Source organism: Phasianus colchicus, chromosome 2 (assembly GCF_987193195.1).
Source record: "Phasianus colchicus chromosome 2, bPhaCol1.hap1.1, whole genome shotgun sequence".
Classification (NCBI taxonomy): Eukaryota; Metazoa; Chordata; class Aves; order Galliformes; family Phasianidae; genus Phasianus; species Phasianus colchicus.
This window is the reverse complement of record NC_143437.1, coordinates 55250907-55276896: the sequence shown is the minus strand read 5'-3', so window position 1 is coordinate 55276896 and position 25990 is coordinate 55250907. Positions and strand designations below refer to the sequence as shown.

General features: G+C 36.2%; 1 long non-coding RNA gene across 1 annotated transcript in view; it reads left to right on the top strand.

Annotated features, from left to right (window-relative positions):
- The window catches only part of LOC149919036 (uncharacterized), a 64506-nt gene extending 38516 nt beyond the window's left edge, over positions 1-25990 (top strand). The window contains exon 4 of the long non-coding RNA XR_016464729.1: positions 24868-25990. This is a non-coding gene — a long non-coding RNA (uncharacterized LOC149919036). The remainder of the gene's footprint in view (positions 1-24867) is intronic.

The window sequence follows — 25990 nt, the reverse complement described above, 5'->3', positions numbered from 1 at the left end:
TGAAACTTTTCTTAGTTATCAGAAGGAAGCTATTATTTCTTTAGTGTGTAGTGACGTTGGGAATAATCTCACTTTATGTGAGATTATTATTATCACTTTTAAAGTATTTAAACATTAGTCACCTGCTCTAAACAATGCTTCTGCCACAATCAGTAAGTCTTCCAAAGGACATTTCTGTTCAATTTAATGATGACTATAGTAGCAGAAATGCTAAGTCATGTCTTGAAACAGTGATTGGGTACCTGATGGGAAGGCAGGGCCAAGCCAGGGAGCTCAGGTGTATGCAATGCCCCTGAGTGACTGGAAGGGATGGACCCAGGATCCTTGCCTTCCCAGACCTCATTTAAGGGCTGGCAGGGGAGGCAAGGGTTTCTTGCTGGAGATCCCTCCCATTCTGGTCTTCTGAAGGTAAGTGGTTTCTTTCTTTTATTTCTGCTTTTATATCTGTCATAGCTGAGTAAGTCCTCATATGCTGCAGCCTAGTTCCTTGCTGCTGCCATTGCTGCAATTTCCATTGTGTTACCGTGTTACAACTATAAACAGAAAGATTTTATTTTTAAAGATAGGTAAGAATCTTGTTAAAAAATGAAATTAAGATGAATCAATGTACACATCTCTTCAATTGAGAAATTAATGTAAAGATTCTTATGCACTGTGAATACATGAACTAGCTCACTATGTAGGTAACTTCTTCACATGAAAGCTACAAATAGTACTAATGACTTCCTTGTGAGGTTAACGTAGTATATTCCTTCAATGAATGTTCTTGTTCACTTATAACTTGATGTCACGAGGTGTAAGCAAGACAAAAGAGTGCAGTTAATTTACATTAAAACTTATTGATTCTTTTATTCAATGGTTTTGTAATCTGGATAGTTATCCCTTACCTAAAAACTATTTAACTGCAGTTTTGTTGCTCCTTTCCTCACAGTCTTTGGTCCTCTGCCATGCTTTGTTATTCTGCTGTGGCAATAAAAAAACATGGATTTTTGCTGCAGTTCTAAATGAGAATTCTTGCCAGCTAGAGTGGTGACATATGTTAAGAGGGGTTCTGTCCTAAACAATCCTGCCTCGGAGGAGTCTGAAGGGAGATGTGGATTAAGAGTTCACAGAACTTGAAAGTAATTCAATGTTCAATTTTATTTTTTTCTTTTAATATCTTGTTACACTGTTGATCTTGCAGCAATTTGTTTTCCTTCTCTTTACCCTCAGGATTCTCCTTCTACCTGCAGCTTGATGACATTTTTGCTCTGTGTATGCTGTATTTGTCATTACAGCATTCTAACAGGACTATCTGACCAGAAAATTTCTGGTCAGGGCTGCTCTTTATTTCCTGAAGATGGTTGAACAACATATATCTGTTATTTAAGCAGTATATTTCCCATTCACTTTAGAATTATTTTTTACAATACTTGCTTTATTCCACAGTTCTATGCCTCCCTTTCTGCACCTTTAAAGTAGGATAGCTCATAAATTCACTGTCAATACTGTACAGCATATTATGTAATGTTTTGGCATCCAATCAGTATTGAAAGTAATCTAGTGGAAAGATTTTGAAACTTTAATCATTTCCTTTTATATCTTGGTGTGCAGTTTAACAAGGTTCAATCATGAAAGATTTCTGGAACTTATTTTTTTTTCTAAGGACAGTACACAACAATGTAGACTCCAGAAAGAAAATTAAAAACTGCTGAAGTGACTCAGAGTTAACGTAGTCTTTGAATCCTTATGGGAAGGGCAAAACCAGAACACTCATCTAGCCATGATCCATGGCCATTCTCTTGTTTACTGCAGAAGAGAGAATGAGAAGGTTGGCTGAACAAGTGAGAAGTGCTTTTGCTACAGTTGTACAGTTAAATTTTAGGTTGCAGGATATCATGATCCTGGATTTCTGGCACACTGTCTTACAGTGTTGCTAAAACATTAACACCTCCTACCATGATCAGATTTCAGAGAGAAACCTTAGCTTAGCACTTCATTATGTTCTTGTTGTTGTGATAAAATTTTGAGTTTTCTCCTCACAATAACTTCATACCACCAAAAAAATTACTCAATGTTTAGGTATTTACAGATAATATTGTACATGAACAGATATCCAAGAACTTGTCTCCTCATTTTTGTCAACTGTATTTGTAACATAGTCCTTGCTCTTTAATGTTTAGACATTAGACAATATTCTTCTTTGCTAGGATTCATGCTTGAAGCTGTCAATAAGTATATAAATGTTCATAACTTAGTAAGAACTACGCACATGATTTTTCTTTTGTCTAATAATTAAAACTATTTGATAACTCAATATGACAGAGAGACTAAACAAAAAAAGACACTAAAAATTATTTCTCTACTTCTGCGAGGAGCTTGATACTAGAGTATTTGTCAGGTTAAAAACCCTGGGTCTGGAGCAAGTCTGGATCAGACTAGATATGGTGTCAAAGAGGAACAAAAACAAATACATTTGTTTCTTTGAAGAACTGTAGCTCCTTAGCTGAAATTTGTGTAATTTCTGATGGTGTGTGTACAAGGAAACATTTTGTGAATATACAAAATATGCTAAGAAATTACTTATGATTGCTCATAACTGATTTCTTTTCTAACTGCAAAATGGGTGTATAGTACTCAGAAACCCATTTCTCAGAATAGCATGCTCTTATTGATAGCTTTCTTGGTTTCTTATCCATTACTGCTTGCTTTCCATCCTTGTTAGTCATGTACTTGCAAGAGATCATCCACTGTGAAAGAAGAAACCTAGTCTTTCCTGTATCACCTTGTAAACCGCTAAATTATATGCTTTAAAATACTAAACTATCCCAAAGTCATACCTCTTGTTGTATAAGAGAATATTCTTGAAATGCTGCAGGAAACAAGAGTAAGATCACTCACCTTAGTTGGAATAAATAACTCTTCTTGTGAACAGAAGTGATTGACAACTAAATATTTTACAGTTTATCAGCAATACTCTAAAATATGTTCTTTATAGGGAGTAATAAGTGAAATGCACATTTATGTACACCTAAGCACCATTCTAGGGAGATAATGTTCCATCATGCTACCACTTAAACTGTGTTCCAGGCCCAAGGGTGTTCAAAGGAAAATGCAACAGATTTCAGAAAGAATTCTTAGTGCTTCCTGGAATTTTATTAAATGTTCTCATGAATTCCTCATGCTCTACAAAAAAAAAAAACCTGAGAAAAATGTATGTGAGGATTTTTCTAAGAATTCGGAATTCATGAGAGGGACAAGAAATACTTTCTAGAGGTTTTAAATAGTAATGTTGCAGAAGCTTAGTTTGTCACGTGTAAAGAATGAATAATGAGACAGCTCCTGTTGTTCGCTCAGGAAGAAGAGGTACCATTGCAAACAGAATAGATTTGTTTATGCTTTCTAAATATGATATCTAGAGAGAAGAAACATCCTAATTATCTATTAAACATTATTCACATTCATTTGAGGAGGTTCTAATGTGTATAGTGGTTTGAACTGCAAAAAAAAAAACACCAAACCCCACACCATTTCCATGGGATATCTATGCCTAACATAGTAAACACTAGCAAGAAATCTGTGTAGTATGCCATGACATTAAACAGACATAATTAGATATGAAAAGCTATCAAGATAAAATTTGCTGTCGATTGGGAAGCCCAAGGGTACTGTCACTTCCTGGAGAAGAAGCTGTATGAAACTTTCATGTGAAAAATGTTTGTAATGATAGTGGCATTATAAGAGAGCCACAGAGTAATACAAATTCATCTTCAGGCAGATGTGGTTCCCTGTTGTGATGAAATACAGTCAGAGGTATTTGTTATTATATTCACAACTAATATTCCCATTGGTTGATCAGGATTCTAGCTGGCTGCCAAAATCACTGGTTTTCTTTAACTACCATTTGCTCTTTCCAGTGATTATCACATATGGATCAATAAAATGAGATCCTACTAGCCTTTTTTTCTGAGAGGTTTAGAACTCTGAAAATTTGAGCTGTATATAATTATGATGATTGTGATTAATAATTCCTGGTAAACTTCTCTAGAAGCAAATTAAGAAAAATAGCCAAGAAGATTGGTGTATTCAGCTTGTCTGACTGTAAACTCTGATATGACACTAAGTTATAGCACATGATGTCTTTTGTCCAGATCATCTAGAAGCTGTGTTCTATTTGAACTACAGAAGTCCGGGGGAAAAAAAAGAAAAAATCTTTAGCAGGATAAACTGCAACAAGCTTAAAAGAGTTCCAAGAGCAAGATGTAAATTCTTCAGCCAGTGGAGTTTGTGGCATATGTTTAACATTTAGTGTTAAAAATAAGTCTTTCTGTAATTTCTTGTAAACATTAAAAAAGAAGAAAAAAAAAAGATTAAAAATAATAACATCTACATTATTTCTCTTCTCCAAAATTCCTGGAATCAGTGTTCTTAATAAGATACATTAATAACTGGCCAAAATTACTTCATAGTAGAAATTGAGATAATAAAATGAGCTATATGAGTTTACTATCCTTTGGAGAAGGATCCACGTTTTCTAGCCTAACTGCTCGATCAGGATATGATTTTTAATCCAATTTTTTTCTTCCAGAGAATTCATATGGTAGTAGTAACTAAGACTACAAGTGTATGGATCTCGCAGTCAGAAGAGCAATAACTCATCATAGAATAATGTCACAGGATATCTTGCAGCAACTACTTTGTTACTTGAAGCTATGGGTATTTGGCTGTCAAAGGTTTTAGATTATACTCATATCTTAAATAAGAGTGAAAAGGAAAGAAAAATTGTGGAGACATCTACATTTTTACACTGGATCAAGAGAAATTAGGCCAAAAATCACCCACATATTCACCTTCACAAAGAATATTCTCTGTCAGCCCAACTAATTTGAAAATGTGCGAACACATGAAAAACAATAATAATATGGATATAATTTATGGATATAATTTAATAATATAATTTAAGCAGAAGAAACAGCAAGTTTTAAAACTTGAATCGTGTTTCCAACATTATCTTTGATGAGGCTGCTCAAATTATTTACTTCAGCCTGTAGTCTTTCTGATTACTACAGGATTTTTAAGGAACCATCAGGAGAGAACTATTTTATCATGGTAGTAACAGTAGAAAGTACTAATTTTACTAATCATAAGAAAGTCCTCTACAACATGAATGTTCAGCATCTGCAAATAAAATAGAAGAACAAATATCAGATAGCTGGTGAATGCCTTTCTCTAGAAAATTGTATGTAGTTCTGTCTGCTCATATTCTAAATGCAGTTATTCTAGAGGAATATGGAGCTAAAGGAGGCCTATAGTGGCAAGAAATGGAGATAGTGCTCTACAGAAAGAGGAAAAAGAGCTTGTTTTGTTTAGTTTAGCTAAGTGGAGCCTTCTGTTCTCTACATATGTGCTGAAGAGGTGCAGTTATACCAGAAGAAGTGAATAACTGTTAAGCTTGGCATAATCAAACTTAGGTTGGAAGTTAGAATAAAGTTCCTAACCACAAAAGGTAGGAGATCTAAAAGAAGATTCCAGTAGGAGGAGTGTAGGTAGGCATCCTAAACGCTTCTTGATTCCTTCATGAAAAGGACTATATGACATGTAACAGTAAGAGATTGATAGGCTTTTATGTTGTCAGATATGTAAATTCTGCAATAAAGATCTGCCAAAGTTTCCATTATAAAAATGATTATTTATTTTTTTTTTTTAGAGACAAGAATATTTGAGCTTGGATAATGGAGAAAATTTTGAGAATGTGCATGGTTTTAAGGGGAAAATATGCAGCTTGTTGCTGTTGTATGTTTTCAGTGATGAAGGCAGTATGAAGCAGTGAAGTGGCTCAAGGCTGTAGTTATTCTAAGACCTGCAGAATATCTTTATGTGTAATTGGCTTAATTCGTAAGAATTGTCCTATCTAAGACTGTCTGGAACAGGATTTAAGGTAGCAGTGAAAAAGTTCAGTGCTCTTATTTGTTTGTGTCATTTGAGAGTGATTGTGTCTGAAAACAAATTTTACATATTAGCTAGCAAGCTAGCATTCAGTCCAGTAAGTCTGAGGTAATCTAGATAACCTATAAGATGTAATTAGATATATGTAGAGATCATACTTGCTCCTCTTATTAGATATTTGTTTTTCATAACTCATGTTTACAAACTACTGACTGTAGTGTTGATGCCAACTTGCTCCAAAATCACATTCTAGTGCTGCTAAGGGAAGCTGTTCCCCATATTTGGCTCTCAAACGGCATCAATCTATTTTGAACATAAACCAGGCCACTGTAAGACATGCTATTTCCATTATGACATTAGATTGTATGCATGCATTATGAGGGATTGAACTTTAAATCAATCTAGAAACGATATCAGGACAGAATGTAACACCTGATACTAAAATACTGCATTTTGGCAGAATACAGGTCAAGCTGAATTCTCACAAACATGCTTGCTAGATTCCAGGTGCAGCTGAAGATTTTAATAATTTTTCTAGGATGATATAGAATCTATGACTTTTCAGAACCAGTTTTATATCCTGCCACAGCTCTGGTTCAGCAGAAGCATTTGCTATGTAATTAGGAGAAGAAATGAGTGATACCAAAAAATAAGAAATGTAACAACTGAAGACAAGTATTTCATGTATTATTTTTAATAAAACTCCAGCTTTTCATAGGTTGTTTCCTGTCTTGCTTTGTCTTTATATTGCCAAAACTTTAATCTTGTTGCTTAGGCCATTAACCTCTTTACCTAGAGTGAGGGGGAGAAAAAGTGAAACAGAAGAAAATGGCGTTTGTAAGAAAGGACATTGTTATTGGATTTGATGCTTATTGTAGAGTTGTTTTGTTGGAAAGACTGCACAGAAAAAACCCTTAAAGGTTAGGATTAAAGACTGGGATACACTCTATCCTCTTACATACTAGATTTTACAATACTAAAGCATAGTAGGGGCTTGTGTTCATATCTAATATATAGCTGAATCCCTGAAGATGCCAACTCTGTGCTTCTATTCTGCATAAGACATCACTTCAGTCATGATTTCTTTTTCTTCAATTTTCCAGGCATCTGTACTTGAAACATGTATTTATTATACTCAGGATATGAAAGATATGTACAAAAATCAAATGTCAAGGTTTCTTCTGTTTGTTTTTAATTTCAAAGAAAGGCTCTCATTCTCTCTTTTGTGGGGATTTTGAGGAAGATGACAAATAAATTACAAAGCTTGAGAAAATTGCTTCCAGACAACACTAGAAAAGAACAAAAAGCCACTGAAACCAGTTGACTCAGCCCCGGTTCCTTCCAATGAAAAAGAAAAAAAATCCATCTGGTCCCAGAAGAAGAAGGACTAAACTTCAGAATGAACTGAGATTTTGATGAGTAAAATACAGGGTAAACTAGAAGTCTTTATATGCATGCATGTGAAAAATTGAGAACCGCTAGTATCTCCAATTTAGGAAGCAAAAAGATGATTAATTTTTGTTTTTTTTCTTATTTATTTCCAGTCACCTCCCATATTTTTCTATATTTATTAGTACTTTTTAAAAAAAAAAAAACATGATGGTATGCTGCTCTGCATGTAGACAGCTTTGTTAATATCTCCTGCAATTGTATGGTGCATGGTGTGAGCAGACAGCTGTGTTGCAAAACATACAAAGTGCATTAATACATCGTTAGATCATATAATTCATGGACCAAAACCAGTAGTAGGAAGGGGCTATGCATTTCCCTGTTGCATTACTATTCTTTGGTTTTTCTTTCAGTTGTCTAAAATACCAGGTGCCTTCAGTTAACAGTCTGCAAATATGGTGGGCCAAATGCTTCCAGCAGATATGAGTCAGAGCTCTCCAGAGATGCTCCAAACCGCACACTGTATTTGTAACACTCAGATCTGGTTGGGAGATGGTTGTGAGACTCTCACAGCCACTCTGCAACATGCACAAAATGTGCTAAAAGGTGATTGCAGCAAGGAATAAAAGTATGTTTAACATCTCAGTGGTAACCTCTTCAGAGAAATAATACCATCATTTAGTCACAAAAACATTGCTAAGTTTTAATGATAACAGCACTGAACACAGGATGATAGAAACATGTACTTGTTGGATGGTGGATGCACAACAAAGCAGGAGCACTTACCAATGACAGTGATACCACCAGGAGTCCAGCTGTGCAGTGCTGGTGTCTGGTGTCCTACTGAGTGGAATACTGGACTAATTGTAGATCTAAAATAGGTTCTAATCTACCGTAATTAATGAAATTGTAAGAACCTGTCTTTCATGTTTGAGTTAATGAAAGCATTGATTTAGGTTGGGGGGATTTAACTGTGATTTACAAGCATAAAATTCAAAGTATTTTATATTTAGAATACATAAAGTCACAAACAAAAAATACATGTTGTCTCCTTGCTAAGGTACAAAGACAAGTGAAGAGTGGAGAAGCCTTTCCTTTTGTGTTCTCTCAAACCAGGATAAGGATAAGCAGTGGGGCTGACTCCTTCATAACCAAGCCCTGAAGCACAGCAGGAGCCTGGCAGCTCTGCCTTCAGCAGGGCTAGCTCAAGCAGGCTGGTCAGCATGCTGCTTGGCTGCGAGCTGTGACAATGCTGTTACCAGCTCAGATCCCTTTCCTGATGTGGTGAAGAAAACATCCACCTTTGTACACACGTGCGTGTGCTGGCTCATATGCATGAACCAACAGAGTGTGCACACATGTTCTTGTCAATGTCTGTCAAGCTACCTGACTGCTGCTTTTTTCATAATTCAGCTGAGAGAGACTGCTCTGAGCTGGAATTATCAATAACAGGAATTACAGGAACAACATATGCCTGCTTTGTATGCACAGTTTGTGCTGCTGGGGAGCCACTCCTATCTCACAAGTTCTTCTCTCATTGTTATGCATTTTTGCTATCCTTCACTATCTGAAATAAACTGACATTAGTTTTGGCAGTAAAAAAGAAGTTTAAATAAACCTATCTGAGTCTTCAAAAACATCTGATGCTGTAAGACTGTTGTAGAGCTTACTCTGGTATAAATATTCAACAAATTGGTGAAATTGCAGTAGCAAGGGCAGAGCTAAAAGATGCTGTGATGCTGTTACAATTCTCACCTAAGTCTATGATTATTTTTGCACTCTGATTTAGTCATAAAGCCCTTAAGTCAGGTTATTTATCCAAATATCCTCAATTGAACTGCTGTGACAGGGCCCAGAGGGCTTTGAGCAACCTGGTCTAGTGGAAGTCCCTGACTGTAGCAGGGGGGTTGGAACTAGATGATTTCAATGGTCCCTTCCAAACCATTCTGTGAAACATGATCTCACATTTTTATCCAACTTCTCATTGTTTTCTGACCAAGAATTTGTAGGGGAAAATACTGAAGGTACAGATGAAGACCCAGATTCTGTTTGTGAGTAATGAAGTAAATTATCAAATGAAAAGCTCAGATTCTTCAGTACAGTAGACACTTGAACTGTGTAAGTTTGATAATTGAGACTGTACAACCTTCATGTTTTTGAAAACAAATGTGTGTTTCCTTAGATGGAAGATCCTTGCCTTCTCTCTTTTACAAGCTATTCTCCCTGTGCTTGTGTGGTCTCAACAATGCATAATCCATCCCTTCATTAGTTTGACTGTCTCTAATCCATAGAAATGTTTCTTTCATTTTGTGATTAAACTCCTGAAAGACAGCCAGTACAAAACTGATGCTGCTTGGCACTGCATTGCTTTACCACTCCATTCATAATCTGCACCAGAGCAGCCATACTTGTATTCAAGGCTCAGTGCCATCACAGCCCACCAGCATATCTGCTACTGATATTTCTCAGGTCTGATTGCATTGTTGTAGATATTAGTGATTGCATGACTGTTACATTATGTTTTGCAAGTAGAGCTAAGACTACAATGGTAAGGAATATTTTTCTCTAAGATGTCAAAATTTAAAATTTTAAAGTTTAAACACTTTATCTTGAAACATGGAGCTTGTAGGAATGATGAATTTTCTTCATAACTTTAAAAATACATTCAGAAAATTTTCGTAGGTAAAAAATTTGATATTTCAAAGTCAGCAAAAAAGACTTTCTTTGGGGAGAATTAATAAATATAAACTGACTGCATCGGTTATAAAAGCTTTAATGAAAAATGTATGCGTGATGCATGTAAAATGGGAGGTCTATGTGACTTAGGAACAAAGTGGATTTTTAGAAGGATTTTCACAATGTTTCACTCCTCTATAGAATGAAAGAAATGAAATTCAGAATTTCCTCTGAAGAAAAATTGTGCAAAATATTTGATTGATAAAGTCATTTACTTTCTCTAAAATTGAATTCACTTTTCAGTTTTTGTGGTTTGATATAAATGATATAAATCTTGAAAATAAGAACTTAAATAGATTTATGAAAAGAGAAAGCATTTCATTTTTCTTCTTTTGGAATTCTTATCTTTGCATGAAACAACTTGTTTCTGAAACATTTGCCAGTGGGAAAAAAAATACTTGTAAGATTTCTAGTGAGCTCAAGATACTAAAAAATAGAAGTGAAGCTAGAAGTGAAATACTAAATTTTAAAAGATTGCTAACCTCCAGCTCAACTCTGCTTGACAAAGTAGGCAGTGGCAACTCACCAGAGAACAGCAGCAACTTTATGAGCAAGTTCTAGCTATGAACACAAGATAAAGCTGGTTTGATCAATAACGCGACACAGTATAATCACAAGAACAAGACCAGTGCTCTGAAATATCTCCTACCTCCTTAATGGGGTTGCAGGAAAGGAGTATTTTTCAGGTCTGTCAATGTCACATACAGGATTTTTGAGCTTTTAAATAACTGAATAAGATTTATTTTTTTTACTGCATAACCTCACACTGAAATAATATAATACAATGCATTTGCTAGATAAAGCATGGTGTGGACTAGTTTGTTCTCCAGATGGTTTTCTTAAGGTACATTGAAAGTCTTTTGGTTAAAAATTTTCAGATAGTCAGGCATATAGTGGAAATATATAATTATAGCTAGATTCTTAAAAATAGTCCAAAAAAAAAAAAAACTGTTCTAGTTATTCCATAGTTGTGAAACCATGAAAATGAAAGATTTGTTTCTTTCTCTGGATCATTTCTGGGCTTCAAATGTGTAAAATCAAAGCAAATGACATTTTAGGTATAGTGAAGAGCAATTGCAGTGGGATAAATAAAAGTGGTTTTGCTCTTTCATCTCTCTCATCTTGAACTCGAATGTCTTTCAGCTTTGTATTTCACCAGTGATCCTTGTGAATTGTGGTCCTGAGTGATTGAATAAGCCTGCTTCAAGATCTTTTTTTTAGTTTTGAATAATCTGGATTTTGAAAGCTTGGTGTAAAAATGAAATCAAATTTCTATGTGGGTTATTGTGAAAGAAAACTCTTGCCAATGCCGCCTACTTTTCTCATTAAGTTACTTAATTTGAGGTTTTTTAATCAGTGCTCTGGGCTGCCCCCAGCCTGAATGGGGTCAAGTTATCAAAAAATGAGTGGATACAGTTGTGTGGTGATGCCTACTGAGCAAGAAGCAATTAATGCCAGAGATCGAAATTAACAGCATTTTTAATTTTATACAAGGAAGAATGTAGTTAACAATATTTGGATTAAGAAATATCTACCAAGACTCTTTCTAAAGTATATGTCATTTTTAGAACAGACTTCAGCACTCAGACTTTTAAGTTTTGCTGAAAGTTAATCATAAATAGATATATTTTATCTGTCAAATCAAAGATGCTCCATAAGCCTCATCAAATGGGTCATCATACAGAGTAATCATACACTTCTACGTTATTATTGTCTATATAATGTGAACATATATTCACTTTGTAATGAATTTTCATGTAGTAGAGGCTTGAGCCTATCTCCATTTTTGGCTTTGATATGTGGACTTTGTCCCCTGTGGATTCATTTCCCTTACATCATCTCAGCTACTCTGTGAAATCAAAATACTTTACCAGTGAAGCAAAACATTTTTCCAAAAGCCACACCTTTTTGTATATTATTTTATTCATAGCTTTTGGGAGAGGGATGCTTTTTTAGTTATTCAATTTTATAATTCCTTTCCCCAGCTCTATAAAGCAAAATGAAGGTTTTGCTGAGCTCTTACCACATAGTACCTTTTGTGTCCTTGTTTCTTGTGTTACCTTGGGATTTCCATTCCAGCTGATTAATATTTTACTTTCACACTTCTATTGTGACCTTGCCAGTTTCTGCAGGTGGTTCCCTAGTCTACTTCTCTTTCAACAAGCATCTTTTTGCCTTTGACATTCATTTTGTCCAACCTTGGGTAAAATGTAGCAGAAAAGCTACATTTATTGGAAGTAACTTTTCTTTCTCTTTGTTACTCATCCATATGCATTCACACTGTGCGTGATTCCATCCACATCATATACTCACTAATTACCTAAAGGTGAGACTCCCATTACTAGCTTATTCTGAAAGATAGGATAGGAGAAGTGAAGTCATCACAGTCATTATGATGTAGATTCAGCAGCCATATTTCTATGCAACGATAATGCCAGAAAAGAGAAAGAGGAGTAAGAGTCTGTTCTTAGTAAAGTGGAAAAAAAGAACAAACTTATAATGGTCTTGGATGAACTCCAGATATTCAAATTGTAACTGAACTTGAGACCTTTACCTTTTGCTTTTCTTGAACTTTTATTTTCACTTGAAGCTTGTCTGGTGAAAAGACAATCTAGATAAAGCAGACTTCTCTGTGGAGTAACTACTTCAGACAAAAATGACTTGTAAAAGCAACATTTAGTCCCTTCCAGAAGATGAGGAATGTTTTTTTGTCATTTTAGGATTTTAGGACCAGTTTGAAAGTGCTATGAAAAAACACATAGGGCTCCTTCATGACAGAACTTAGTAGAATACCTATCTGTGGACAAATTAGTCATTTTACAAGGATTTGTTCCTTTACTTTCATTAGGAGGAAACAATTTGCTAGGCTGAGGCTGCAAGTGATCTGACTGCTATTACCACTGAATTAAAAGTCGAGTTGAACAGAAGGGATGAAATCTTTTCTCATACGCTTCTTCAGAAACCTGTCAAAGTGTTGTACATACTCATTCTTGTCTGCTGCACAGTATCTTTGAGTTCACTTGGTAATGATGACCTAATGACTAAATTTGTCTACTTAACTGACATATACAAATTGATTGAAATTCAGCAATTCATACTGAAATTTTAGTGTTTTTGCCTATGGTTTCACTGGAATGAAAAAAGGAGTACTTGTTGAAAATAAAGAACTAATAAAAGTTAATCAATCCTTTTTCTTATTTATTTATTTTTTTTACCTGAAGAAGCAAATACAAATCTGGAATCTCTTAAAACTTAGGCTGATAGTCCATTGGAATAGAATGCTTGTAAGCTTAATTGCTTGATCACACACACATACTAAATCTTAGACAACCAAATACTTTAGTGGAAAATATTCATATTCATATTCAAGATTTCTTTTGCAATATTCAAGAATTCTTTTGCATCAATCTTGAAATCATTAATGTTTATATATTGTTGTTAGTGCTCAAGAGCAGATACTTGGCAGTATCTGTAGGGTTGTAGTTACAAACTACAGTCTCCTCTAATATTATAATATGTTCAGTTTGTCTGGCTTCTCCCCTTGTAAATCTGCACACCTTAATAAGGATATAGTTTTCCCACTGGGAAATGGGATGTCAAGATTTCTCACCTTTCTTTGTATTGGTTGTCCTTTTATTTTGCACCATTGTTTTCTGTTCCCTAGAACTTCTCCTGGAAAGTGAGGCTTATTGTTCTTGTAGCTGGGCATGTATTATGCATTCACCTGTGCAGTTTCAAATGTGATATAGGTAAAGAGATATGACTCGTCTCACATGGGGAAGTCTATGTAGTCACCTGTTCCTTTCATCCTTCATCCAGAAAAAATTGAGACTGAAGTCCATGTGTTCCTCTCTATTAATTCTCATTCTTAGTTTTCAAGGTAGAAGAAAGCAAAGAATTCCATGCTTTTTGATAACAATAATGGAGTCTAAACATGCTTTCCCACATGCTGCCTTGGCAGTTACCACCAACATGGAGAAAAAAATATGTATTATTGCTATTTCCAAGGTCCATCCAGCCACTATAACATTGCTATTTGTGACACTGAATCTCAAAAATGTCTTTGATCACCGTAGTGATAAATTAGTCCTAATTACGAATTTCAAGCCTTTCAATGTTAGGCAGTCTTCAGTAGAGTCTACGATATGCACCATTTGATGCTGCAGCTCTGTGAACTGCTTAGTGTCATTGTTTTCCATTCTTCTAATCCTTTTATCCTTATCACATGAAGAGCAGTTTAATAACAAATATGCTAGCAGAACACAGAGGACATATTGATCCTGTCATTCCTGACAGTAGTTGTTTGGTACCTGTGTGACTCTTTCCTGTCTGCACACTGAATTTGTCAAAATCATGAAGCAGAATCACAGTGCTGTCTTCCTTTCACGCTTGCAAGTAAGCTATGAAAAACTCCAAACTCTAATGCTACTTGTTACTTGTTTGTACAAAAGCAAATGCAGTGGGACAAGATGACTTGGGAAGTCATGACATCAGACTCAATATCAGAAACGCTGGATGAGAGAAGTCTGAAAGAAATCAATCCTAACCAGTGTTTCTTGCAGGATGACTGTCCTTTCTCCAAAACCCTAGTAGATGGCAGTGACTCTGCGGGTTGAAATAAACACTGAAGTCTTCTCTGCATTCTTGGGAATGATTCTTCCTTTCTTTTTCCTCCAGATCTCAGTGTTGAGTCAGCACCATGCTGTAATGTCGGAAGATTTTTCCTCTCAGAGTTTTCCCAGGCTGTATTTCTCTTACTGCCTTTTTCCACTCTGCAATCAAAAAGTTGAGTTTGCCCTTGGAGAAGGGAACAATTCCCTGTGGAACATGATAAGAAATATACGCTGGGTTTACACAATAAACTTGGAAAAAAATCTTTTTCTTCCACAGCAAAAAAGGAGTAAAAAATAAGGACCATTTAAACATCAATTTATATTTAAGAAGATTTTATCACAGTATATAGAAGTTGAATTTTGGCCACTATTTTTTCACTAGCTCTAGGAAAGTTTTGTTTATGCTTTTCAGCACACAAGAGACCTCTTTTCTAATGTTAATGCTTTCCTCTTGGATTTTACAATGGCCAGGGCTTACTGTCAAATAAAAGTTCTTTCATTTATGTTCCCCGTATTACCAAAGGTCTTCAAGATGGTGCTATGATTCACAGCAACTTATTTCATATGAGTTGGGCTAAACTATTCTTCTGATGGAGGAACATCTCTGAACAAAGAACTGGAAAGAAAGCAAGTCTCTAAATCGCTAGTCTCTAAATCGTTCTACAAATTCAGACCTTTGGAAGAACATTTAGAAGCTAAATCTCATCATATGGAATCCTCAGAATTCACTCTTCAGGGCATCCTGTTTTGAAGACTTAAAAAGTGTAGGTTATCATAGCAAGTGGCAGATAATGATGTAATGTGGAATTATCACATTAGGGACACGTCTCCCTCCTTAAGCATAGTCTTTTAGAACTTCAGTAGTCCCAGTGAGAGAGTTCCTAGTAGCAACCAGGCAGCTCTCTGGAGTTCTAGATACAACTTGTTCTGGGACTGTTGCCCTTCTGTACCTCAGGATGGGACAGCACACAGAAGAGCAATTATTTTATTACTGTTAGAGTCAAAGGCTACAAGATTATCTCCTTCCCCTTCGTAACATGATTATAGGGAGCCTTGAATCACCCAGAAGGTGAACAGTCTTTCTGTCACATTGTGACAGAAAGAGAAATTACCATATAGGTCTTATAATAATGCCTCCTATTTATTTCTATGGCAACTACAACAGACACAAAAAGCACAAAAACACCATTTCATAGAGCAAATTCTCAGCTACAAAACACTACTTTTCAACATAATCACCATTGCCAGAGGTGAAAAAGACTGCATGCCACACCTGTAACAATCTGCACCAGCAGAGGTGACCCACTGTTGCTGATGCCACACACCACCTGCCACCTCGATGTACTCACATCCACTGTTTGGTCTCCATAAGCAGTCGGTAAGCATCAGTGAATGTCAGTGGGTGCAACTCATTCCAGCGACACCTTTGATTCATATGTGTGCACTTTCATGTCAGAAGCCAGTTTGTCAGACTATCTGTCAAACAGAAACAAAATGTAATGGGATATTGGTGGGAAGGTTCAACCTCTACTGCCTTACCACCAAAAGCCTCTGATGTCTAACATCATAAAAATATGAGGCATTAATTTTGGAGCAGCCCTCATAATACACCAAGATATGTTCTTTGAAAAGCTTTCCCAATTATTGTTAACTCTTTTTTTTTTTTTTCTTTTTTTTTTCTTTTTCTTTTTTTTTTGTTCCTCAGAAACCTTTATTTTTAACAAACAATTTGTATGACTACTGGTGTTCCAGAGTGAAATCAGTGATCACAGAATCTCTTGTAGTGACAGTTTTATAGTCCCAAAATGCCAGCAATTCTTAGAACTAAATGCAAAATATATTTCTTCAAATTACTTTCCTTCACTAAGTATTCTAGTCTTGATGTAACTATAAAACTGGTGAGACAACATCTAGCTGTAGGTGTCCCTGCTCATTGCAGGGGAGTTGGACTGGATGACCTTTAAAAGTCCCTTCTAACTTGAATGATTCTATGATTCTATGAATGTGGTGGTAAAAGTGAATATTCAACAAATGTACAAACATGTTTCACAGTATACAAACACGTCTGTGTCTTTCCATGTGAAATGTCAAACGAAAAAGAGAAATCCATGATTCTTGTCATTTATTTACAAAGCTGTGTTGAAATTATTAACGGGAGTAGTTGTTAATATGTTAGGGCTTTCGTTATCAAAGAGGCAATGAAGTAGTATAATCTACAAAACTACATCCCCCATTAAACAAATGTGAAAAGTAGAGCTCTTTCAGTATGTTGTTAATGCATACATCTGAGATGGAAAGAACTACGTAAAACTGAACCAGGCATGAGATCTTTGGGAAAGTTGGTTTTATCTTGAATGCCATGATCATTCTATGTGCCTGAGAATTAAGGATAGGCAAAAAAGTGTTTCAGCTACGCAACACATGGTGCAGCTTTTCTGCCTCCAGCAGCCCTACTTCTTTGTGTGATGGGTAAGGAAGAAGGCACGGTCATGATTCACAGCTACAATTTCTCAGTGGACAGCTGGCTACTGCCCGTCAGCTGTTTACAGTTCCCACAAATGAAGCTGAGGCAGTGTACAGCCTCCAGCCAGTATTTTGTATTGGTGTGGTTTAGGTTAAATCTGTTCTTAATCTTCAGAATCTTTTGACTACTCCAATGCTATTGATTATCCAGATAGCATGAGACCAAAATAAATAAATATAAATAAATGAAAAATGTTGTCTCAAACATTCCTCTAATTCTCCCAGATATATTCCAGGTGGCAATGGGGAAAGGAGGGGTAGAGTGGAGGAAAGTGCAAAAAGCAACAACAGAAAAAAAAAAAAAACAAAAAAAAAAACCTATACCTCTCTACTATTTCCAGTACATTTTACCAGAGAAAGCTGTACACTTGTGGCACTGAAACTTGCAACTCCTTATTATATAAATGTACTTACATTGCTCTCCAAAATCAGCTCCTGGTCTCCCTAGCAACACAGACTGCAAAGAGCTCACCAGCCTGGTGTTCTGCTGTCTGTGCAAGTTTCCAAGTCAATTGGAAGATTTTTGGTTTAGAATTCAGAACTTCCCTTAAACCAGCTCAAATTACTGGGTAGGGAGATTCTTCTTTTGCAGAAGTCTCGTAAAAGCTGCATTTAATTGGAATATACAAGCAATGAACCAATAGAAAAACATAATTTTCATGTAGCTGAATGAAGACCTGGCAATTTATTGCTTTCCTCCTTCCCTATCCTATTCCTCGTGATTATAGAAGACGACATTTTTATACTGAAACTCATTTCTTTAACATAGCTTTCCTTAATAACTTATTCGCAGAAGAATAGAAGGACACAAGCAAGAATAATTCTTCCTCTCTCCAAACTTCTAGAAAGTAATGCATTTTTCTTGTATGGTAAGAAAGAAATGTGAGAAATGTTATTTATTATTCCACACGTCAGCACTTCTGAGGTGTTATCATGGGACAAATGATTTCACAAGACTCTCTTCGCTGGCTTCGGCCACTGAAGTTTTAAATTGGTTCTGGAAATTAAAATTTCTTTTTCAAACATTCCTTCCACAGTCATTTCTAGTTAGATTGAGTGGTTTTTGTCTTTGTTTTTGTTGTTCTTTCTTTTAAAACTTAATTTTCATGCTAGTTCTGTATGCACACAAAGTAACAGTAATTTCATCTAGATTTAAGACTGAGATAGTTTCCCTTCATCAGCTGCCACGGCATTCCACTGTGTGTCACAGAATCGAGGAAGAAATCGCTAATGAAGGCAACACCGCATTTGTTAACAGTCAAATATTATGTTACCCGAAACATCTGCAGGTTTCTTGATTCATTTGCACAGTACTGTGAACCAAGGGAGAGAACAGAAGGTCAGTCAGCTTCTCGAGTGGCTCTAAGCCCCAGGATCCTACCCTGGAGTCCAAAATAGGCTAGTGGGAAAAGTGATACAGCAATGAGATCACTGTGTACTTCTGGACAGTTTCCTTTTTCCTATATGTTTAAATACACAGGGAAGAATCCCTCTATTAAAGCAAGGCCCACGACATGAAGATGGGCAGAGGTTCAGCTGAAGGGAAAGAAAAATATATTCTTGTACTGCTGGATTTTCCTGTCTGAATGAGTGGGAAACAGCTTTGTGGCTTGTTTGCTGGAAAGCTGCGGGACCTGGAAGAAGGGATAGGCACATGTCAGACAGATGTACTCAGATCAGGAACTTCCCTCAGTAAGGGAAGTCAGGACGGTTTTGTTTTCCTTCATGGGTTTAAATTATGAGAACGAACCGTAAAGGTCTTTGATGGAGGCCTTTAAGCACGCATGCCACACTACCCAGCTGTGCTGCTAGCACTGGCTTAGGCACGTCCCCAGGCCTGGGTTCTGTGAACATGCTCTGTGTGTACGCTCTGTACTCTGACTTCTCCGCAGCAAAACACGGCTGTGTCTATTGCTGCTTTATTAGCATTTCTGCTCCAGAGCAATGCAAAACCACCAGCCCCAGGAAAAAAAAAAAAAAAAATCAATTTAATTTCATTTTCCACCACATCTGCTTGGATCCAAGAGACTTGTTGAACACTGTGCTGCCTCCAGGTAACACAGGGAAAGGGCTTCTCTGGTCTGTACCAAATTCCTGGTGCCAGGGGTTTGCTCGTGTTACTGAAACGCTCTGTAAAATGAAATTTAGTCTGACAAAAATCAGCTGCAAATGAACTACAACTCTGGTTTCTGATTAAAACTTGAATGACTGGATTGTGTCTGGGTTATGATTTTAAACAAAGCTATGCCTTTGTGTGTAGCTTTTGCCTAACTTCAGGTGTCTGATTGTAGAACGGCACACTTAATACATGTACATGATTTTAAAAATAGATCTGATATCTGTGTCATCTACAGGATATGTATGACCTTGAACACAGCAGCATGTTTGTCTATTTTTCATTGTTTATCCGTAAATAAAGATTAATCAGACTACCTCAAATTGAAGCAAGTAAGTTCTTTAATTTTCATTTTCCCCTCCGTTCCTCAGAATGAATTCAGAATAGGAGAAGTGGTTTCCAGATCTGTCATGCAAGCTAAATCAAAACCAGAACTAAGAAATAAAGGAAGACTTTCCCTTCTGTATACTGTTTGTTACCCAGTCTGTTTTATCAGCCTTTTTTTCATAGCAGTTTCCAGAGAAAACCTGTATCAGTCAGAAACATGGAGAAAATTTCATATACAGTAAAAGTTTAATCAGTGCTGCTTTATTTCCTATTTTTTTTTTTTTGAAAGAGATAGCATGATAGAGACATTTGCTTGTTTTCCTTTAACCATTTATGTTTGTGCAAATGTTTTTAATTCATCCTTCATTCACTGTAGGTAGACAGGTGGTTACACAATGAGGCTTGTCCTGATTTAATTGCCCTTTGCTTATGCAAAATTCTATTTATGGGTAGTTATTTGTCTTGATAGTAAGTGGTGGCTAAATGTTTTATTCTACTAAATAATTTATTAATTAAAAATGAGACTATTTCAGCAATTCAGATTTGTGTTTTCAGCCTGCTTACGAATGAGTTTGTTTTGCATCTGATGTTTATGGATGGGCTGGTTTCAATAACAAAAAGCAAGCAAGCACCTTTGGGGAGTTTAATGTAAAGAATAGATTCAGGCAAATTCCTACATATGGCTAACCAAACTGAAAGCTACCTGAATTGAAGAACATCTCCAAATTATGTAGAATAAATAATTAGGTTTTCCCCCATATAATTAAAATCTGCCCTGTAAATGCATACACGCATGGGATTAGAGTCACATTTCCATTTGAAACTTTACCTCTGGCATTTCCTAACTTTGGGGTACTTAACCATACAATCTTCTAGTTTTTACTTTCTTGAATTCAATGTTCATTTACTTTTGTAAAATTCAATGTTTATTTGTGCTGGAGACAGATAGCAATCAAACATCTGCCTGTGGATACACAGACCGTGCAAACTGCTTGCAGGCTTTGCCAAGGAGGAACACCCAGTTTGGGGGTCTAGAAACACAGGCCCTTACTCACTGCGCTGTTTTTTTCATGAAAAGGCCAAATGTATTCCTTCCAGCAGAGGGCAGCGTACGTTCCAGCAGTGTCTTAGTGTAGTGTAAGAGAGAAAATTCAAATATTCTTTGGAAAAAAAAAAAACTTGAAGTAGATAATAAACAAAAGAGCTCATTTGCCTTGCCTTTCAGGTGAAACGTGATTTTACCTTGGCTTTATTCCATGAAGTACAGAATAGACCTTCTGATTAACAGTGGTGTGCCATTATGAAAACTTCTCCAGCTCTTAAGAATTAAAAATGTGAGTTTTTGATACATAAGGTATCAAAGGTGTACTTTTTGACAAATACTTTTTCTCTTAAAGAAAAAATAAGATTAGCATTTTACGCAAACAATTAAGATTTTGTCCACAGTAGTGTTTCTAATAACAAACTATGCAGACACATAAAGGATCCACATCTCTCAATACTCATTACAAGATAATGGTACTCTATTTCAGATTTCTGACCTTTGCAAAGATGAAAATGCCATCAAAATGGTAAGACTGTGACAGGTTGGAAATCATATGGCTTGAGATTGCAATTGCATGGTTGTGATTTAGTAGCTCTCTTCTATAAGAAAGACTTAAAGCCTTTATTGATAGCTACAAATTATCCTTTTTTCCTTGCATCCTTGTAGAATATCCACTCTGCGAGTTTGATGCTCAGCATCTGCAGTTTAGCAGCTTTGCTGGCATATGCCTAAAGCATGAGGCAAATGCTATATGAACATGATTTTTACTCTCATGTAGGATGAACTTCTGCTCTCTTAGGGCTTCCTCTAGTAATCTGGTAAATTAAACTGCTCCTTCTGAAAGCTGCCTACATTTAAAGGGAAAGAAAGCAGAATGTTCACGTCAATGGACAGCCACATTCAAGTAAAGAAGTGCCAGAATCAGTTACCAATGTTGATGGGAATGGCCGAAGAGAAAATAAATATAATAACCATTTGTATCCTAATTTCCTGTTCTCATCCAGATTACAGGTGCTTGGTCTAGAGTTCAATTAATATGGTTTTAAAAACTGGAATCTGCTTTTCTCAAACGGTTTTTATTGACTAAATTCAATCAAAAGAGTTTGTGCAGTAAAGTCTTCTAGGTAATACAATTGTTCTGAAAAGCTGAAGAAAAATAAGTATTTGGGTAATGATATTTTATAACCTCTTTTCCTTTTTTCCTTTGCATTTGTGTGAAAGAGACATATGGCAACGTATGACCAGAACCATGAGAAAATTATGAAATTAATTGGAGTGAATGTGAAATCCTAGATGCACATAAGCCAGGTTCTGAGTTAAACTCATGAAATGCTTTTCAGATTAGAGATATTACCGGTAAGCAGAGAATCAAATTTCCAATTCCAGCTATTTACTTCATATAAACATCCTGGCAGCAAATTAACCACAAAAATGTTGGACGAAATCATGTTCTTCATCTAAATCTACAATGAATATCTAGCCAAAAGAAGTATGTTGTTCTTTACCGGTACCTCTCAAAGTTCTCAGTGAGTTTTCTTTTAGATTTATTTTGATTGCCTTATATTTTCATAAACATGAACCTTTGATATACACCAGCTTTTCCAGTAAGGTAGCTCTAGAGCGATAGATTGAGCCTCCTATTAAGTAAATAAATCTGCCCTTAACTTCCAAAATTATAAGTAACACCAGGAATGTCAGGGCAACCTTGGGGATAAGCCAAGACTTAGCACAGCTGCTATGACCTTGCATGTCAGCAACTCAGCCTCTATCAGTGTTTGATTGTGTACAACACGGAGTTTCTTGAGTTTTACATTAATTTCATTGTATTTCCTTTAGCTAATACTAAGGAAATAAAAAAGTATATAGAGAACATACTCAGTCTCTGCATGAGGTTTCCTAGGAGTTCTGGTCTCTGACAGATAGTTTTTTTATGATGGGAGTTATATTAATTTACTACGAAAGGAAATAAATGCTGTTGCCATGTTGTAAGCTTCCATGAGCTGAAGCCACTGTGCTCGCAATAAGAATTTATCTTCTCTGACCTACCACGCAGGATGCAGAGCCAGGAAAGAAGCTTTCCTTAAACACACAGCAATGAATAATGACAGTTTTTTTAGGAACTAATCCTCTTCCCTCTGTACTTCAATTAAGGGCTTTTTAATGAATGTCTAATTTTAAACATGCAATTAGTCAGGGTGAGAACAATAGACCTACCTGTGCTTTATTTCCTTTCTGTGTCAAGTCTTTACTGTCTTCAACAGCAATATAATCAGTTTATACAGTGCAGTAGTTACTGGTTAAAAATGAACTTAGATCCCCTGAGAAAGATGAAATTCAACATTTCTTTCATAGTTGAGTAAGGCTTTCTGAATACTCTCTATTACGTATGTGTTTATTTGTGTTTCTTCTATCTCAAAAACAGGGCCAGAAACATCAGTATACTTTTTGTAATATATCTAATGGGTTCAATTATTCCAAGAAATAAAAATCACTTTTTGCTTTAATTCTACAGCTCTTAAGATTTTTCTGATCTGAGACTGAATCTGTAATCTAAAAATTACTGCAAAGGAACATGATTTTATTCTTTTATTTTTATTATTGTTGATCTGATTTCAGTCACAGTTGATGGGTTTCTTACCTGCTCCATCCAAATTATGATTGTAACATAGGTACTCTTGCTAGTAATAGACATCCAGCTGTTAGGTAAAGACTGAAAATTCTGACCAACCATGAAATGCTTCAGTGTCAACAGCAATATGAACTCAAGAGGACCTCCAGAAAAGTTCAATAAGCTATTCAGAGAATGTTTTGCTTTCCATGTCAAAACTCTTATTTTTCTGGTGAAGAGGACAAGTATTTCTTCAGTTACTTTAAGTAGCAAAGGCTGCTTCACACATTGCATTTCAGTCTAGAACTCTGATGGTAGCGTATTTGCCAAAATTCACAATCTGAGCCTCAATTATGAATTTCTAAATTCTAATGACATTTAAATAATTAACCTAAAAATGCCAAGAGCTTTTGGACACATAAAAGCTGCTTTTTTAATAATCTTCCTTCTCATGACTGCTGAAGTACTCATTAAGAAAAAAAAGAAGGATTAATTCAACATGATCAAAATGCCCAATGATAGATTTTGGAGCAAGATTTAGACAATAAATTTTTATGTGTGGCTCTGTAAAGAAATGTCAGTCTCTGGAAATTCAGTCATACAATGTCTCTGCCATTGTTTCCCAGGAGCACAGTGATGCTATTTACCCAAGTATTTTCTCACAGTATGTATATAAGCTAAAGAATCTGTTTATGTTTTGAATTATACACATGTGGTTTAGATTTACTTTTGATTTTTCTGATTGTCATAGGTCTGATTAAAGGAAGGGAAAATGTTGCTTATGCTCTTTTTAATAAATTACACTTTCTACTGTTTCAGTTTAGATGGGAACTTAAGGAAATGTTATGTTCCATTACCTTTTAATTATATGCAAATTCACAAATGTTAAATTCTAGGAGACTTGATTACAGAGCACACTTTTCCAGTACTTTCACCACCTTTTCCCAGGCTCCACATGAAGCTGGCTTTGTGTAGAATTCATTCACCTATTCATGTTTTGAGTTACAAAAACAGAAAAATCAATTTTAATCATCGAAAAAAGGCTTCTTTCATTTTTCTTTCTTTTTTTTCTCCTCAATCCTTTACTCCTTCAACACACATTTTCAGGCAGTAACTTGAAAGGTTGGTGTGCCCAAACACAATATTTACTGAGAAATATCTGCTTTCATCAATGACAAAGGGAAAAGGCAGAAAACCTTGGAAGTTACTAAGAATGAGTATGTATCAAACTCTTATCTATGTGGGCATGCAACCAAGAATATGTGTGCTCCATGAATATTTGTACTAAAATGCACAAATGTTTGCCTAAAGGTATGTTTTAAAAGTGCATTACTATAAATGAAATAAATGTTCCTAGCATCTTGACTTTCCAAAGCAGTACAAGGCTTTCCCAGTCTCCAATAAGAATTATGTCAGCGAAGCAAGCACACTTCTTTTCATAACAGATGGTCATTTGGGTACAATTAAAGCATGGGTATGAGTCTATTAGAGCAGGAAAAAAGCATCTTGTGTCAATTCTATACATATTTGTTTGATGGTACCTGGTCTTTCTAGGCCTCAATCAATTGTCTTATTTTTGTCCCAGTACAGTTTGATTTTGACACCAAGTTCTCCAGCAGAAAGGAGACACGTCTGACAGAAGGGCAGCCCATGGAAAGTCAAAACCGTCAAAGAAAGAAGGAAGAGAAAACAATCCAACTGAGTGTTTCCTTGCAACGCATCAGTTCCCTGGGAAGATGAGAAGCTGCATTTCAGCTGCTGTAGAGAAAGCACAAGCCAGATGTGGAGTTCAGTGCCAGTGCATCGACTCAAAGGACAGAATGTGTGCACAGGAAGTGTCAAATCCCAGAAGTGCAACAGCACAGAAGAGATGATGAGTTTCTTTCTTCTCCTCCACTTGGGTGCTTCAAGCAGCACAGGTGGAGTGGTGGAACATGGCATCCTTAATGCCCTGTGGCCTAGCAGATTAATTGTGCAACCATTGTCCTCCCACTTTTCCTGCATATTAAATTGGGGCTGATGAGCCATTAGCTGCTGTCTGCTTGGAAGAATGGGTTGTTTGTTCAGCATTTTGAAATCGTAAATCAATATATACTGCAAACGTGATGTGCCACCTACAGCTTCATTCAACAGAGAGCAGCATTGGACAGGAAAAAAATGATGTCTCTCCCTCGCTCTTAATGCTGCCCTCTGCAGAACCAGGTGGTGTGGGTGACTCCTGGGTGTCTGTTTGAAGAACAAGTGTGATGGAAGGGGGCTTTTTCACCATCTCCTGTGGGCAAAGTGAGCCAACCTAAATGAAGTAAGAGGAGGATATAAATGGTGATCACCTGAATCATTTTGGCTTCCATAGAGATGACTATTCATTTAGTAAGCCGATGACACAGATATTTCCTTTGGCACTCCAAGGTTCTCTCCAGGCATATCAGGCAGTATTTTCAGACAAGCATTCAAAAAAAAAGAAAAAAAAAAAAGTCACATTATGTAGCTATTTCTTAGGATCTCCTTAAATGCTGGCTTTAGAATTCAAGGAAGTTTTGGAAAAAAGTCCATTTCTCTTTTTGACACAGCATTCCCTGAGGTAGGTTACAGCAGCTTTCAGGGCTCCCTGGTGCAGTATTTTGAGAGATACAGCATGTCCAGGCTCTGTTCAGTGCCATACCATCCCCTATGCTTCTCCTCCTTCACTCCAAGGGTCTTCCCAGGGA